The 15,621-nt window shown below is 35.0% G+C and overlaps 1 pseudogene; it reads left to right on the top strand.

Annotated features, from left to right (window-relative positions):
- Positions 1-8,092: 8,092 nt before the first annotated feature.
- LOC145715085 (U6 spliceosomal RNA) lies at positions 8,093-8,192 on the top strand (annotated as a pseudogene).
- Positions 8,193-15,621: the final 7,429 nt, after the last annotated feature.

Consider the following 15,621-nt stretch of genomic DNA (forward strand, 5'->3'; position numbering starts at 1 on the left):
CTGTGGAACAGATTCCAATAGACCAACCATATTTCTCTTAAGCATACAAACAGCTAGATGGTTCCACTGAATGTTGTGACAATCACAACCTCACAAATGTGTGCTTTTCCTACAGAAATAATTTTAATAAGCGATTGGTAAGTAGTTATCAATGGAGAAGTTCTGTCATTTAATTATTACAAATAATAATATAGAACTAAAATGGAATATACGAAAACTTTCCTCTTTTAAAATGCTCACTTTTTATCATTTGTTAAAATTCCTATATTTCATTTGTTACGTTTCTTTGATCATCTTTAAAAATGGTGGTAATATCTCATTTGGTCAGATTTTACTGGAAGCTGTCTTTTCTTTCATGTAAGCCTCATTCCTAATATGCTAAATGACATGAAAAATATTGATGAAAAATAACTTGGACTTTTCTTGGTTTACAAATCACTCTTAGTTTGTATTTTATTTTAATATTTTATTATTGAAGTATAATTGACATGCAACTGTATATTAGTGTTAGGGTACAACATAATTATTTAACAATTCTGTGCATTATTGAAGGCTCACCACAGTAAGTATAAACATCCCCAGGATATTTCTTTTATTAGTGGAAATTTGTATCAGTTGATCCCCTTTATGTATTTCACCCACCTCCTCTCTGGCAACCACCTATTTATTGTCTGTATCTATGAGTCTATTTTCCCTGTTTTTGTTTCCTTGTTTGTGCATTTGTATTTTAGATTCCACATATAAGTGAAATCATGTTGGTATTTGTCTCTCACCAACTTATTTCACTTAGCATCATACTCTCTGGCTCCATCAATGTTGCTGCAAATTTGAAGGTTTTATTCTGATTTATGGCTGATTTTCCATTGTAAGTATAAATACCACATTTAATATGTTTATGTATTCATCTATGCAAATGACTTTTAGTTAACTAATATCTTTGTTATAGCATACCTGTCTACCTCTCTGGAAAACAGTTGAGGCCAGCCAAATTTGGAGAACCAATAACGACTGTAAAAAAGATTCTAGTTTCTGTATACTGCCTTCCTTGGAAATTTACACTCGCTTAATAAAAGTGAAACATGCACCTCAAATGGATACATTTTACATAGAACATCCACTGCACCTTCACTACAAAGGTGGATACTATTGTGGTAGACTCAGAGAATCGTAATCATATATTGCCAATGGTAGCAATTTAATGCAAATCCTTTCACTGATTTTATTTATAACAAATGTGATTAGTTATCAACATGTTAAGTTATCCTTAATAAACATTAACTGAAATTTAAGGACTATAAAAAGATCCGAGTGTATAACATCAGATTCAATTGAAGCCATCCCTGCCAAACGAAAGTGACACATTTTTCTTCTATCACCACCCATTCTAAAGTTAAATAAATGCTATTTATTAGATTTTCCTGAATTACCCCGGAGAATGGCAAAAACAGAATGCTCCAGAGAATGCCATGATTAAGAGATGGCACCACAAAGTAATTTATGCATGAGACATGAATTTTATATGAATATAATTTCAAAACTGAGTTCACATAATTATAACAATGGTAGTACGATTGTCTTAAGCATTTAATTTCTCCATATGAGTAAAGATCATTTAATCTAACTCATTTTATTGCATGAGATTTTCTGTGTTACTTTACAATAACAATTTTATTAAAATATGATTTACATATAATACAATTCACCCATTTAATATGTACCATTCAGTAGCTTTCAGTTATTCATAGATCTGTTGAAACTATCACCACAATAAACTTTGGAACAATGTCATCACTCCAAGAACAAACTTTGTACTCATTAGCCAATCATCCTGCATTTTTCCTTCTTCCCTGGGTCCCTGTTGACCGTTAAATATTTTCTCTATATATAGATTTGCCTACACTGAATTATTCATATGAAAGAAATCATATAATGTTTAATCTTTTGTGTTAGACTTATGTTATTTAGCAAGTTTTCAAGGGTGATTCATGTTGTAACATGTATAATTTATTCTTACAGCTAAATAACATTGTTTATATAGGTACACAAGATTTTTTTATCCATTAATTACATGATAGAAAATTGAGTAGGTATGTTATTTTTATTTATTTATTTTTTTAATTTACATGGAAGTTAGCATATATTGCAACAATGATTTCAGGAATAGATTCCTTAATGCCCTTTACCCATTTAGCCCATCCCTCTTCCCACAACCCCTCCAGCAACCCTCTGTTTGTTTTCCATGTTTAAGAGTGTCTTATGTTTTTTCTCCCTCCCTATTTTTTTTATTATTTTTGCTTCCCTTCCCTTATGTTCATCTGCTTTGTATTGTAAAGCCCTCACATGAGTGAAGTCATATGATATTTGTCTTTCTCTGACTGATTTCACTTAGCATAATACCCTCCAGTTCCATCCGCGTAGTTGCAAATGGCAAGATTTCATTCTCTTTGATTGCCACATCTTCTTTATCCATTCATCCATCAATGGACATTTGGCTCTTTCCATACTTTGGCTATTATTGATAGTGCTGCTGTAAACATTGGGATGCATGTGCCCCTTCAAAACAGCATACCTGTATCCCTTGGATAAACACCTAGTAGTGCAATTGCTTGGTCCTACAGTAGTTCTATTTTTAGTTTTTTTGAAGAACCCCTATACTGTTTTCCAGAGTGGCTGCACCAGTTTGCATTCCCACCAGCAGCGCAAAAGAGATCCTCTTTCTCCGCATCCTCACCAAATCTGTTGTTGCCTGACTTGTTAATGTTAGCCATTCTTACAGGTGTGAGGTGGTATCTCATTGTGGTTTTGATTTGTACTTCCTGGATGATGAGAGATGTTGAGCATTTTTTCATGTGTCGGTTGGCCATCTCTTTGTCTTCTTTGGAGAAGTATCTATTCATGTCTTTTGCCCATTTCTTCACTGCATGATTTGGTTTTGGGGTATTGAGTTTGGTAAGTTCTTCATAGATTTTGGATATTAACCCTTTATCTGAGATGTCGTTTACAAATATCTTTTCCCATTCTGTTGGTTGCATTTTAGTTTTGCTGATTGTTTCCTTCGCTGTGCAGAAGATTTTTATTTTGGTGAGGTCCCAATAGTTCATTTTTGCTTTTGTTTCCCTTCCCTCCAGAGACATCTTGAGTAAGAAGTTGCTGCGGCCAAGATCCAAGAGGTTTTTGCCTGCTTTCTCCTCGAGGATTTTGATGGCTTCCTGTCTTACATTGAGGTCTTTCATTCATTTTGAGTTTATTTTTGTGAATAGGGTAAGAAAGTGGTCCAGGTTCATTTTTTTGCATGTTGCTGTCCACTTTTCCCAGCACCACTTGCTGAAGAGACTGTCTTTATTCCATTTGATATTCTTTCCTGCTTTGTGAAAGATTAGTTGGCCATACATTTGTGGGTCCATTTCTGGGTTCTCTTTTCTGTTCCATTGATCTGAGTGTCTGTTCTTGTGCCAGTACCATATTGTCTTGATGATTATAGCCTTGTAGTATAGCTTGAAGTCTGGGATTGTGATGCCTCCTGCTTTGGTTTTCTTTTTCAAGATTGCTTTGGCTTTTTGGGGTCTTGTTCCATACAAATTTTAGGATTGTTTGCTCTAGGTCTATGAAAAATGCTGGTGTTATTTTGATAGATATTGCATTGAATATGTAGATTGCTCTGGGTAATATTGACATTTTAACAATATTTATTCTTCTACCTTCTATCCAGGAGCATGGGATATTTTACTTTTTTGTGTGTCTTTTTCAATTTCTTTCATAAGCTTTCTATAGTTTTCAGTGTATAGATTTTCACCTCTTTGGTTAGATTTATTCCTAGGTATTATGGTTTTTGGTGCAATTGCAAATGGGTCCAATGCCTTGATTTCTCTTTTTGTTGCTTCATTATTGTTGTATAGGAATGCAACCGATTTCTGTGTGTTGATTTAATATCCTGCAACTTTGCTGAATTCATGAATCAATTCTAGCAGTTTTTTGGGGAATCTTTTGGGCTTTCCATATAGAGTATCATGTCATCTGTGAACAGTGAATTTTGACCTCCTCCTGGCCAATTTGGATGCCTTTTATTTTTTTGCGGGTTGTCTGCTTACTGAGGCTAAGACTTTCAATACTGTGTTGAATAACAGTGGTGAAAATGGACATCCCTGTCTTGTTCCTGACCAGAGGGGGAAAGCTCTCAGCTTTTCTCCACTGAGGATGATATTAGTGTTGGATCTTGTATACATGGCTTTTATGTATACATGGCTTTTATGATCTTGAAGTCTGACCCTTCTATCCCTACTTTCTTGAGAGTTTTTATCAAGAAAGGATGCTGTATTTTTTCAAATGTTTTCTCTGCATGTGTTGAGAGGATCATGTGGTTCTTGTCCTTTCTTTTATTGATGTGATGAGTCACACTGATGGTTTTGCGGATTTGAACCAGCCCTGCATCCCACGTATAAATCCCACTTGGTCATGGTGAATAATTTTTTTTAATGTATTGTTGCATCCGGTTGGCTAATACCTTGTTGAGGATTTTTTACATCCATGTTCATCAGAAAAATTGGTCTATGGTTCTCCTTTTTAGTGGGGTCTTTGTCTCGTTTTGGAAGATATGTTACTTTTAAAAAGTTATCAATGCTTACAATGTAGGATATTCTTTATATCTGTTAGTTTTATATTGTGGCTCTAGACCACAAATATTAAATATTGTACTAATGAAACAAGCCACCAATTAGAGTAATTCAGAAATGTGTATTATAAATTCTACATAATTGCAAGAGGGACGTTGTAAATGTTTGCACAAATACAGATTATGGAATTAACGGTAGAAGAGATTTTAATAATACTCCACTTTTAATTATGCTTAAACAATGATAAAAATAACTGAGACCAGAAAGATCTTGGGTGGCATGTAGAGTAAATATAATTTTAAGGTTGCACTGCTTTGAAAGAATATAAATTCGTTGATGCAAATTCTAGTATATTTTAAAAGTTATTCTTTATATTTGGTAGTCATACAATGAGTTCTCTTACTCCCACTTCAAAATAGGAGTACACACTGGAGTTTGAATCTCTGTATTACACTTTTTTGCGATATGTGTTGTAGAATAATTATTTGCTTCATTTTTGTTCTCATCTGTTTTAAGTTTAAATTTATTTGTTTTAAATATTGCCATACAGTGTACTCTTGGGAAAGTCTTTGATTAGCTAATAGGTGCACATAATATTTGATATTTTGGAAAGTCTGTCTCAGTATTGATGAAATTTATAATGCTGTGGCCTATGTGGTATAGATAATATTGTTTTTCTCTTTTAGTGAGCATAACAAGTTTTATCCCACGTTTCAAGTTTCTAAGCATAGATCTACCTGTGATAGTGGAGACATTTGTCAAGTATCCTTTTTGGTATGAAAATGTTTATAAGTGTGTTACTAGATAAAATATTTAGCATATTTTATGAACAAAAGTTATTTTTAAAAACTGATTATGTGATTATGATGTAGTATTTGAATAAACTGAGCACTTTGGAAAGGTTTAGTTTTACTGTTTGAAGATCTTTATGAATTTCTTTCCTCAACAGTTTGTCACAAAAAAAGAAAAATGTATTGTTTTTAAATATATATGTGTATGGGTATATATATGTATATTTATATATAATCAAATTATACCACTGTTCTCTGCAGCTTTATCTCAGACGAGTTTGTTATCACCTGGTAGATTATAAAAAAATTAAATGCCACTCAAGGGTCAAAATAATATGTTTCTTTACATAACATAATACTGTATAAAGAAGAAAAAGTAATTTTCTCTCATTTCTTATTCCTTCCACAGTCATTTCCTTGATACATCATTAAAAGTTTAGAACAGGGGTCAACAGACTTTTGTCTTTAAATGGCAGAATGTAAATCTGTGCTATCTGGTATAGTTAATGTTAAAGCAACAATGTGAAAGACACTATGCTTTTTTTTTTATCAGCATAACTAGTAAAATTGTACTTAGAAAAAACAGATGGTGGGTTGGATGTGGCCCGTGAGCTATGTTTAGTTGACCCCTGATTTACACTTACATTCTTGGAAACTCATTAATGAATAGCTTAGTATGTATACGGTTGACTCTGTACTGTTCAAGGAATTTGCACTTATATTGTTCATACTAGATCTCCAAAAAGACAACTTTCATTAAACACTTCATGCTAACAAGTAAAAATCTGAACAAACTGAAAAAGGTCACAGGACAGTCTGACACTGAACACACTGAAGACAGGCATATGCAGAAAATCATAACCTTGGGGGCAAATACCAAAATACAAATCACTTTGGGAACCAGTGCTAAGGTAGGAAAAACTGCACTACAATTTAATTGCTGGCAGCTCAGTGTCAATGACTCAACAAAAATAAGACAATACAAAAGAACCTTCCAAGGATCCACTCATGAGGGGAGCCCAAACTTTTGTACCTTCAAGAATTCTACTAGGTCCTCAGTGAATATCACAGACAAATAACACTTTTGAAATAAATCAGAACATTCTGTTGTTAATAAGGTCTGTCTTCGCAACAAATTGTTTTACCAGAGCTTAACCTGCTGGGATTTTATCAGACCCTAACCTACCCCAAGAAGGCAAATGCCCAGCTCCACCCACCTGTAATGATGCTGTCCTTAAACAGGAACAGGGAAAAGGGTGATGAAAGAGTTTATGGCCAAAGCTCATAGTACTGGCACAAGCTCACCAAAACATTGAGTTTTCATCATAGGACTGTTGAATGTTTGTCCTCCCCACAGAATTTACCACCAAATGACTTAAAAGCCTACTTAATGCAGTTTTAGTTAAAATATCATATCCACCTTTCAACAAAAACTAAAAAGAAATACCAAAAGGCAAAAAGCTTGAAAAGACTAAAATCACAATGGGATAAGGCTGTAATATTTGAATTATCACACTAGCAACTTAAAAAAAAGTTTGTAATTACCAAGATAATTGGTAATTACAATTACAATTGGTCATTGTAATAAAGGTAGAGAAAACATGAGAAGAGATGGATAGTGTAACATAAAAATTCTAAGAAAAAATTCTAGAAGTAAAAACCATTACAAATAAAAAAAGAATGCCTGTGATGTATTCATTAGATATGCATGACTGGAACAATAACTGAGCTTGAGGATTTGATGAGACACATGCCCAAATTGAAAATCAAGAATAAAAGAGAAATGAACAAAATATCCAAAATTTGGGACAAGAACAAAAGGTATAGCATAGGTAAAATAGGAATACCATCAAAAGAAAGGAAAAGGAAAAAAAAAAAAGAAGAAAAAGAAAGGAGCAGAAGCAATATTTGAAACAATAATGATGTAAATTGCCCCCCACCCAATAATGTCAGACACCAGACTAAAAATCCAAATGTGCCCTATGCTTACATCTAGCCACATTGTATTCAAATTACAAAAATTTTAAGATAAAAAATCTTGAAAAAAGCCAGAGGACCATACTACCTACAGACAAGCAAGATAGGAATTACATTCATCTTCTCAGAAACCATGCAAGGAAGAATGGAGTACCACCAACCTAGAATGTTTTGCACTGTGAAATTCTTCAAAAGTAAAGGGAAAATACCTCCTTAAAATTGTGAAGTTCCTCTCAGTAGATCAACCTTGCAAAAGTTATTAAAAGAATTTTTTATAAAAAAGGAAAATGATGCATCTGAAACTCAGACCTACATAAAAAAAGAGCATTCTAAAAGGATAAGTGAATGTAAAAGAACTAATTTTTCTTGATTGATCTGCAGATACCATTTCACCAAATAATAAAAGCAATAATATATTTGATTATGTAAGTATATGTATAAGTGAAATGAAAGAGAACATTGGTACTAGAGATTAAAGGGAGGAATTAGGAATATTTTGTGATTATAAAGAATTTGCATACATATGAAGTGAAGTAGTATTATTTGAAAGATCTGCATAAATTATAAATGTTTATTGAAAATTTTAATGCAACCACCAAAAAAAAATCTATAACATGTATGCGAATATATATAAAAATATATATACACAACATATGTTAAAATTTAATACGTCAAGGAAGGGAATAAATGGAGTCATATAAAACAAAACACAGTGCTCACATTGGTAGCCCACAATATTAGAATAATGCAGACAATATTAGCATGGCTCCTAAAAAAGGATGACACCCAAATTCATGAAGTGCTCCATATTTTTAAATGGCAACAAATACTTACCTATCAATAATTAGTATGAATGTAAGTGGACAAAATTCTCCAAGCAAAAGACATAGGGTGACAGATGGATAAAAACAAAACAAAACAAAACAAAACAAAAAAACAAAAACAAAACATGACTCATCCATATGCTTCCTATACGAGACTCATTTTAGACCTATGGATACCTGCAGTTTGAAAGTGTGGTGGTAAAGAAATATTACTCATGCAAATGAATGTCCAAAGGAAGTTGGAGTAGCCTTACTTATATTGGACAAAAATAGCTTCTAAAACAAAAGCTATAACCACAAACAAAGAATGACGCTATAAAATAATAAAAGGGAAAAGTCTAAGAGGATATATAACAATCATAAATATTTGTGCACCCAAAATGGGAGTACCTGAATACATAAACAGTAAATAACAAACATAAAGGCACTAACTAATAATAATACAACAGTAGGAGAGAACTTTAATACCCTACTTACAATGATGGACAGCTCATCTAAACAGAAAAATCACAAGGAAACAGTGACTTTGAATGACACATTGGACCAATTGGACTTAACAGATTTAATTCACAACATTTCATCATAAAACAATACACATTCTTCTCAAGTGCACATGAACCATTCTCCAGAATATATCAGATATTAGGCTACAAAACAAGCTTCAACAAATTCAAAGAGATTGAAGTCATTACACATCTTTTCTGATCATAATGCTATGAAACTAGAAATCAACTACAAGAAAAAAATCTGTAAGGAGAACAAATACACGGAGACTAAATAACATTCTACTAAGCAATTAATGGGTAAACAAGAAATCAAAGAATACATCAAAAAGTAAAGGAAACAAACAGTAATAAAATCACAACCATCCAAAACTTTTGGGATGCAGCCAAAGTGGTTTTAAGAAAAAAGTAAGTAGCAATACAGGTCTACCTCAACAAGGAAGAAAAATCTCAAATGAACAAGATAGCCTTACAACTAAAAAAGCTAGAAAAAGGACAAAGGAAAACCTAAACCAGCAAAAGAAGTAATAAAGATTAAAGTGGAAATAAATAATATAGATGTTAAAAACACAACAACAACAGCAGCTAACATCAATGAAACCAGGAACTGTCTGCAAATATCAACAAAATTGACAAACCTTTAGCAAAACTCATAAAAAAAGAAAGAGAGGGAAGAGAGAAAGGAAAGGAGAGACAGGAAAGAAGAAAGGAGAGAAGGAAGGAGGAAAGAAGGAATGAATGAATGAATGAACTCTAACAAAATTACAAATGAAGGAGAAATAACCAGCATCACAGAAATACAAACACTTGTAAGAGAATGCTATGAAAAACTATATGTCAACAAATAAAACAATCCAAAAGAAATAGTTAAATTCCTGGATATATAACCTACCAAAACTGAAGCAAGAAGAAATAGAAAATTTGAATAGACTGAAAGGACAAGATGACTTCACAGGGGAATTCTAGCAAACATTTGAAGAAGAGTTAATATTATTATGGAACTATTCCAAAAACAAGAAGAAATAAAACTTCGAAATTCACTCACCCAGGCCAGAATTACCCTGATACCAAAGCCAGATAAAGACTCCACACACACAAAAAAAAGAACTACAGGCTAGTATTTCTGAAGATCTTTAATGCAAAAAATCTTCAACAAAATTCAAGCAAATCAAATCCAACAATACATTAAATAATCATTTGGTACCATCAAGTGGGACTTATTCCCAGGATGTAAGCGTGGTTCAATATTGACAAATAAGTGCGATACATCACATCAATAGGAGAAGGAATAAAAACTATACGATAATTTCAGTAATGTAGAAAAAGCACATGACAAAGTACAATATCCATTCATGGTAAAAACAAACAAAAAAACAAACAAACAAGCAAACAAACAAAGAAAATCTCAACAATGTAGATTGAGTGAATATATCTCCACATAACATAACATGACATAATACAGTATGTAGGAAACTCAAAAGACTCCACCAAACTTGAAAAAAACTTGAAAAATCTGTGTCCCCAGCATATTATTTTCTTTTTTCTTTCTTTTTTAATATGAAAGTTATTGTCAAATTGGTTTCCATACAACACAGTGCTCATCCCAACAGGTGGCCTCCTCAATGCCCATCACACACTTTCCCTTACCTCCCACCACCCCCATCAACCCTCAGTTTATTCTCAGTCTTTAAGAGTCTGTTATGGTTTGGCTTCCTCCTTCTCTAACTTTTTTTCCCCCTTCTCCTTCCCCATGGTCTTCTGTCAAGTTTCTCAGGATCCACATAAGAGTGAAAACATATAGTATCTGTCTTTCTCTGTATGGCTTATTTCACTTAGCATCACACTCTCCAGTGCCATCCACGTTGCTACAAAAGGCTATATTTCATTCTTTCTCATTGCCACATAGTATTCCATTGTGTATATAAACCACAATTTCTTTATCAATTCATCCATTGATGGACATTTAGGCTTTTTCCATAATTTGGCTATTATTGAAAGTGCTGCTATAAACATTGGGGTACAAGTGCCCCTATGCATCAGTACTCCTGTATCCCTTGGGTAAATTCCTAGCAGTGCTATTGCTGGGTCATAGGGTAGGTCTATTTTTAATTTTTTGACAAACCTCCACACTGTTTTCCAGAGCAGCTGCACCAGTTTGCATTTCCACCAACAGTACAAGAGTGTTCCCATTTCTCCACATCGCCTCCAGCATCTATAGTCTCCTGATTTTTTCATTTTAGCCACTCTGACTGGCGTGAGGTCATATTTCAGTATGGTTTTGATTTGTATTCTCCTGATAAGGAGTGACGTTGAGCATCTTCTCATGTGTCTGTTGGCTATCTGGATGTCTTCTTTAGAGAAACGTCTATTCATGTCTTCTGCCCATTTCTTCACTGGATTATTTGCTTTTCAGGTGTGCAGTTTGGTGAGTTCTTTATAGATATTTGATATTAACACTTTATCTAATATGCCATTGCAAATATCTTTTCCTGTCTGTTGCCTTTTAGTTTTGTTGATTGTTTTCTTCACTGTGCAGAAGATTTTTATCTTCATGAGGTCCCAATAGTTCATTTATGCTTTTAATTCCCTTCCCTTTGGAGATGTGTCAAGTAAGAACATGCTGTGTCTGAGGCCAGAGAGATTTTTTCCTGCTTTCTCCTCTAGGGTTTTGATGATTTCCTGTCTCACATTCAGGTCCTTTATCCATTTTGAGTTTATTTTTGTGAATGGTGTAAGAAAGTAGTCTAGTTTCATTCTTCTGCATGTTGCTGTCCAGTTCTCCCAGCACTGTTTGTTAAAGAGACTGTCTTTTTTCCATTGGATGTTCTTTCCTGCTTTGTCAAAGATTAATTGGCTGTACATTGGTGGGTCCAGTTCTGGAGTTTCTATTCTATTCCATTGGTCTATGTGTCTGTTTTTGTGCCAATACCATGCTGTCTTGATGGCTACAGTTTTGTAGTAGAGGCTAGAGTCTTGGAGTGTGATGCCTCCCACTTTGGCCTTCTTCTTCAAAATTACATTGGCTATACAGGGTCGTTTGTGGTTCCATACAAATTTTAGGATTGCTTGTTGTAGCTTTGAGAAGAATGCTGGTACAATTTTGATTGGGATTGCATTGAATGTGTGTGTATAGTATGTCGTATGCAAAAAGTGAAAGCTTGACTTCATATTTGCCAATTTTGATGCCTTAAATTTCCTTTTGTTGTCTGATTGCTGATGCTAGCACTTCCAACATTATGTTAAACAACAGCGGTGAGTGTGGACATCCCTGTCATCTTCCCGATTTCAGGGGGAAAGCTCTCAGTTTTTCCCCATTGAGGGAAGCCCATCAGTTGTGGGCTTTTCATAAAGGGCTTTTATGATGTTTAAGTATGTTCCTTCTATCCCAACATTCTTGAGGATTTTTATTAAGAAAGGAGGCTGAATTTTGTCAAAGGCCTTTTCTGCATCGATTGACAGGATCATATGGTTCTTATCTTTTCTTTTATTAATGTGATGTATCAAATTGATTGATTTGCGAATGTTGAGCCAGCCCTGTGGCCCAGGAATGAATCCCACTTGATCATGGTGAATAATTCTTTTTATATGCTGTTGAATTCGATTTGCTAGTATCTTGTTGAGAATTTTTTGCATCCATATTCACCAGGGATATTGACCTGTAGTACTCTTTCTTTGCTGGGTCTCTGTCTGGTTTAGGAATGAAAGTAATGCTGGCTTCATAGAATGAGTCTGGAAGTTTTCCTTCCCTTTCTATGTTTTGGAATAGCTTGAGAAAGATAGGTATTATCTCTGCTTTAGATGTCTGGTAGAATTCCCCTGGGAAGCCATCTGATCCTGGACTCTTATTTGTTGGGAGATTTTTGATAATTGATTCCATTTCTTCCCTGGTTATGGGCCTGTTCAAGTTTTCTATTTCTCCTTGTTTGAGTTTCGGAAGTGTGTGGTTGCTTGGGAATTTGTCCATTTCTTCCAGGTTGTCCAGTTTGTTGGCATATAATTTTTCATAGTTTTCCCTGATTATTGCTTGTATTTCTGAGGGATTGGTTGTAACAATTCCATTTTCATTCATGATTTTATCTATTTGGGTCATCTCCCTTTTCTTTTTGAGAAGCATGGCTAGACGTTTATCAATTTTGTTTATTTTTTCAAAAAGCCAACTCTAGGTTTCATTGATCAGCTCTATAGTTTTTTTTAGATTTTATATTGTTTATTTCTGCTCTGATCTTTATTATTTCTCTTCTTCTGCTGGGTTTGGGGTGTCTTTGCTGTTCTGCTTCTATTTCCTTTAGGTGTGCTGTTAGATTTTGTATTTGAGATATTTCCTGTTTCTTGAGATAGGCCTGGATTGCAATGTATTTTCCTCTCAGGACTGTGTTCGTTGCATCCCAAAGCATTTGGATTGTTGTATTTTCATTTTCACTTGTTTCCATATATTTTTAAATTTCTTCTCTTATTGCCTGGTTGACCCATTCATTCTTTAGTAGGGTGTTCTTTAACCTCCATGCTTTTGGAGGTTTCCCAGAATTTTTCCTGTGGTTGATTTCAAGTTTCACAGCATTGTGGTCTGAAAGTGTACATGATATGATCTCAGTTCTTTTATACTTATGAATGGCTGTTTTGTGACCCAGTATGTGATCTGTCTTGGAGAAAGTTCCATGTGCACTCAAGAAGAAAGTGTATTCTGTTGCTTTGGGATGCAGAGTTCTGAATATATCTATCATCAGAGCCCTTGTTTCTTTAATGACTGTGTGTCTAGATGATCTATCCATTTCTGTAAGTGGAGTGTTAAAGTCCCCTGCAATTACCACATTCTTCTCAATAAGGTTGCTTATGTTTGTGATTGTTTTATATATTTGGGGGCTCCTGTATTCGGCACATAGCCATTTATAATTGTTATTTTTTCCTGATGGATAGACCCTGTAATTACTATATAATGCCCTTCTTCATCTCTTGTTACAGCCTTTAATTTAAAGTCTAGTTTGTCTGATATAAGTGTGGCTACTTCAGCTTTCTTTTGACTTCCAGTAGCATGATACATAGTTCTCCATCCCCTCACTTCAATCTGGAGGTGTCCTCAGGTCTAAAATGAGTCTCTTGTAGACAGCAAATAGATGGGTCTTGTTTTTTTCATCCATTCTGATACTCTATGTCTTTTGGTCAGAGCATTTAGTCCCTTTACATTCAGTGTTATTATAGAAAGATATGGGTTTAGAGTCATTGTGACATCTGTAGGTTTCATGCTTGTAGTGGTGTCGCTGGTACTTTGTGGTCCTTGCAACATTTCACTCAAAGAGTCCTCCTTAGGATCTCTTGTATGGGTGTAGTAGTGATGAATTCCTTCAGTTTTTGTTTGTTTGAGAAGATGCTTATCTCTTCTATTCTGAATGATAGACTTGGTGGATAAAGCATATTTTTTCTGTTCATCACATGATATAAGAGAATTTTCTCTTTATCCTTGTATTTGCCAGTTTCACTATGATATGTTGTGCAAAAGATTGATTCAAGTTATGTCTGAAGGGAGTTCTCTGTTCTCAGCTATGATTTGTTCAAGTACACCTTCAGCCCCTTTCTCTCTCTCTTCCTCTTCTGGAATTCCTTTTATATGGATATTGTTAAGCTTGATTGCATCACTTATTTCTCTAATTCTCCCCTCATACTCCTGGATTTTTTTTTATCTTTTTCCCAGCTTCTTCTTTTTCCATAATTTTATCTTCTAATTCACCTATTCTCTCCTCTGCCTCTTCAATACGAGCTGTGGTCGTCTCTATTTTATTTTGCACCTCATTTATAGCACTTTTTAGCTCCTGACTATTTCTTAGTCCCTTGATCTCTGTAGCAATAGATTCTCTGCTGTCCTCTATGCTGTTTTCAAGCCCAGTGATTAATTTTATAACTATTATTCTGAATTCTTGTTCTATTATATTGCTTAAATCGTTTTTGATCAATTCGTTTAGCTGTCACTACTTCCTGGAGTTTCTTTTGAGGAGAATTCTTCTGTTTCATCATTTTGGATAGTCGCTGGCATGGCACGGAACTGCAGGGGACTTTCCCTGTACTGTCTGGAGAAACTTGCATTTTTGGGCAGGGCCGCAGTCAGACCTGATGTCTGCCCCCAGCCCACCGCTGGGGCCACAGTCAGACTGGTGTATACCTTATCTTCCCCTCTCCCAGGGGCAGGACTCACCATGGAGTGGGGTGCTCCTGTCTGGGCTACTTGCACACTGCCAGGCTTGTGGTGCTGCTTCGATGGGATCTGGAGTATTAGCCATGGTGGATCCGCAAGATGCACAGGGGCGGGAGGGGCAGGGTTAGCTCGCTTTGCCCACGGTGGTTCCCTGCGGGAGGGGCCCTGCAGCACTGGGAGGGAGGCAGGCCCACAGAGGGATGGATCCACCAAAGCACAGCGTTGGGTGTTTGTGCGGTGCAAGAAAGTTTGGTTAGGGGAGCTGGTTCCCTTTGGGATTTTGGCTGGGGGAAGGGAGAGGCAGATGGCGCTGGCCAGCAGCACAGTCTGTGTATTGATCCATGGTTGACATACAATATTATATTGGTTTCAGATGTACAACATGGTGAATCAACATTTATATATATTACAAAGAGGTCACCAAATGTAGTTACTATCTGTCATCATACGAAGTTATTACAATATCATTGACTATATTTCCTATGTTACACTTAACATCCCTGTGATTTATTTATTTAATAACCAGATGTTTGTAACTTAATTCTCTTTTATCTATTTTGCCCATTATTTCACCTGCCTACCCTCTTTCAAACAACAGTTTGTTCTCTGCATTTATCAGTTTTTTCATTTTGTTTTGACTGTTTACTTTTTTTTTAATGTAGTATATAAAAGTGAAATCTATGGTGATTGCCTATGTCTCACTTATTTTACTTAGCATAATACCCTCTTGCT

Source organism: Panthera onca, chromosome Y, assembly GCF_046562875.1.
Source record: "Panthera onca isolate mPanOnc1 chromosome Y, mPanOnc1 haplotype 2, whole genome shotgun sequence".
NCBI classification, from domain to species: domain Eukaryota; kingdom Metazoa; phylum Chordata; class Mammalia; order Carnivora; family Felidae; genus Panthera; species Panthera onca.